A 3,688-nucleotide genomic window follows, 5' to 3' on the forward strand; every position below is an offset into this window, starting at 1 on the left:
ATTTCAGACAGATGATAAATGATACATTGATAAGGCACTTATTCATAAAATTTTGACAAAATGCTATTTTTGCATTTGTTTAAATCAAAAGCCTATATTTGCCTCTTTCTCCACATCTCACTTTTGGACTTAATCYTYGTTTCGAWGTGTTGGGTCAAATATGCCTAAAACTGRATATTTTGCTACTAAAAGGCAATGCCATTGAGTAAACTTATCACTTTTCATTATGCTGAGAACACTATTCCCACAGTGAAGCATGGCGGTGGCAGAGTCATGATGTGTGGATGTTTTTTTATCTACAGAAACAGGGAAACTGGTGAAAGCTGAAGGAAAATTGTTTTGCATAAAATATGAAGAAATTTGGAAACTTGTTCAAGTCTTCCAAACATTTGAGACTAAACTCCCCGCTGAAGCTCTACAGAAAACAAAGATTTGGCAGGTGTTAATAGTTATGTATGTTTTATATTTTTCTTTTTGCCTTATTTCTTGATTGTTTCACAATAAAAGAAAATGCATCTTCAAAACGGTTGTGTTGTTTAAATAAGAAAAATATAAACACACCAAAAATTCCTTACATATTCTGGGTTGCAAGGCCACAAAACAGAGAGAATGTCAAAGAGCCTGAAGATTTTAGCAGCTACCTGTGTGATATTTAGATATGTCACAGTTTTGCACAAGCTACTTGTGTTTTTATCATGTACATATGATGATCTGATCTGTAAGTATTTTGATAAACTGCATGTCAGAGGTTTWTAATAGCTGTGCAGCCAACGTATCTTCATGCTATTACGTGTTAAACAAATTACACCAGGGACTGTGTGACAGCATGAGTGGAGATGTAAAAAGATGAAAGAGGAAAGTCTTCAACACTGATTCATTGCTTAAGTAAGTAAAGTTTTAAAAAATCAAGCTAAAACAAACTGAACAGTCTGGATTTGAAAGCTTAAAGCACTTGTGAAGGCTTTGTTGCAGTTACAAATCAAAAAGTTTTGATGTTTAGTGAGCGACTGTTCTTTGCCTCTTCAAATCTTTTTTGTTCAGTTTTGGACATTTTTTTTCTGCTGTTTTTGAGAGCCAAAAAAAATGTTCATGTTTGACCAAAGTGCATTCAGATTATAATCAGTGTATCTGAAAATCTAAAAAAGCTTTAAAACAGTATGTTAACAGAAAAGAAATGACAGCTCCCTGTCACACCATGAATAAAATTAAACTGTTTTTCTTAAAAAATAAAGAAATAAATCCCCCTGTACCTTGAAATAGCAGCATGCAACTTGTCTTGTTTTGTGCTTGTTGAGGTGTTGGCATTAATAAACCTCACCGTGTTGCTGATACCAGAGATCCGACAGATGACCTCGGGTCATCCCAGCTTCATTGCAATTTACTCAAAAGGCTCTTTTGTTCCRTAATCACCACAATGATCAAAGCTGCTCTTTGTTGTCACTTTTTAAGCAAACAGTCTAAACAGCACATCTCTACAGCTGCATTAAAGTGTTTAATCAAAGCTCATATTCTTTTTTTTAAATAAAAATATCCAAGCATTTAGGCCAAAATCAAACTAAATCCRGAAAGATGGGTTTGATGATTTCAGATTTCTTTTTTTTTTTTTTTKSMRKWAMYTTKRAAWKRWTTWAMYYMMMRKTTTTTWWTKKTTTTTTTTTTGCACTTATATAACTGAGTCAAAATTTTAACTTATAAGAAGTTTAGGCTAATGTCACATTAGTCAAATGTGAAATTTGTTTAACGTTTTCTCCTTTCAATCTCGAGTCAAGATGATAACAGAAATGTTCACTTCTAAAATAAAATGTAACTTCGATTCTTAAAAATGGCAAATAATCACTGTCAAAAGACTCTGGAGAGCCATTTGTCAAAGTTCATCTTGTAATATAACACTGATTTTCTGCTGAAGCCTCAGAAAAGTAGGGGGAACAAACAGAAGAGAGAGAGAAAAACTGTTTTGATTGTAATTAAGGACACCAAATGTGTTTGAGTGGATTTTAGTGGTTTTATTGGAAACTGAAGATTAACTAAGGTGTGTAAGCAAAAGTAAATTATATTCTGTGAAAATGCAGTATGAGTGTTGATGTCTGAGTGACAGAGTGAGTGAGCTAAGAGAAGAATAGTTAAGTATAAAGTTAGCTTTATCCCAGACTAGCTAAATGTAGTGAAACAGTCCACAAAGCTTTAGCCCTCTAAGGTCCAAGGTTTTAAGGCTACTGCAACTAAAATGTCAGCATGCTGAGTGCTCATTTCAACTGGGTTGGACTGCACAGACTTCAAACTCTATAAAATGAGTGTTTTTATATTGTTTTTGTTTTTTATTTACTTCCAAATAAAACCAGATTCATGATAAATCATTTTCACCATAATTTTGTGAGCATTTTTTATGCAGTTGCTGCACATTCAGTGAACGTTTTTTGACCAGGAAGTGCTTGAATGCAACATGACGCCCATTTTTCTGATTTCCTGAAATACACCACATTTCCAAAGTAACCAATAAAAAAAGCTTGGAGAACTTTATCTCCCTTGTGGAGAACGTGAGAGAGTGTTTTGGAGATGGGAAAATTGAGTGTAGTCGATATTTTGGTTGTGCTGAAAATAATGATACCAAACAGGGCAAGGGAAATAGTTTTTAAGATGAAAATATAAGGGTAAATTCAAAATGAGCCACAATCGCCATTTAGACCCCAGATCTTAGAGGGTTATGTAGCTAAAGACTGAAAAAAAAAGGCAAAACTTAAAAATATAAAAAGAACAAAAACAGAGCAAAGCAGATGTCAAAGAGAACAATGTTGCTGAAAGAATTAGAGATCTTAATGTATTTCTATGGTTAAGGTTTTTTTTGTAAATAAAAGGTGGTGTCATAATGAATAATATTTTTATAGGGTTTGAATATTAGAGCAAAAAAGAAATAAAAATAAAAATCTGAAACAAAGTAGATGGTGATTGTGAAAGGCTTTTTTGTATAGGAAACGGTAGGAAATGTTTTCATCTGCAGAAAAACAAGAGAGGTTAGCTGGTTTACAGGTAGGTAACAGTTATATTAATAATTTACCAAATTGATTTGGTTGGCTCCAACAGTTACCATACATCCAGTGATAAATTTCATGAAAGCTTCATGAACATTTTCCAGTGGTTCGTGAGATATTTTTGCACAGACATAAAAACACATGGACAAAAACATTATGGCCTGATTTACAGCTTCAGGCAATAAGATGCAGGATGATGGAGGATTATTGTCACAAGCTGTAACACAGGTCAAGAATACAATTAAATACTTAGGATGAAAAAAACTGTTCTACTCACTATAAAACAAGAAGAGGCACCAAATAAAATAAATAAATTAAATATGATATTTACAAAGTACAAGTGAAATACGGTGAGCAATAACTGGTGCAGGCAGGGGGAATAAAGTCTAAGAGTTTTGCAAATGAAAGAATGTGTTTTTGTTCAGGAATTAGACAGGATCTCAGTGTGTCTGTGTGTGTGTACTTGTTTCTGCAACAGAGTGAGGACCATGTTAGRTTTTTAACCAACTAAGTGAGGTCATTTTTGGAAAGTGAGGTATTTTTTTCCTGGTCCTCGCGTTTTTGCAGCTCTGCTAGAATGTAAAGTGAATGGAAGTCAGTCCTCAGTTTCATGCAAGTATAATGGTGTGTGCGTGTGTGTGTGTGTGTGTGTGTGTGTGTGT

The sequence above is a fragment of the Austrofundulus limnaeus genome, unplaced genomic scaffold, assembly GCF_001266775.1.
Source record: "Austrofundulus limnaeus strain Quisiro unplaced genomic scaffold, Austrofundulus_limnaeus-1.0 Scaffold8, whole genome shotgun sequence".
NCBI classification, from domain to species: domain Eukaryota; kingdom Metazoa; phylum Chordata; class Actinopteri; order Cyprinodontiformes; family Rivulidae; genus Austrofundulus; species Austrofundulus limnaeus.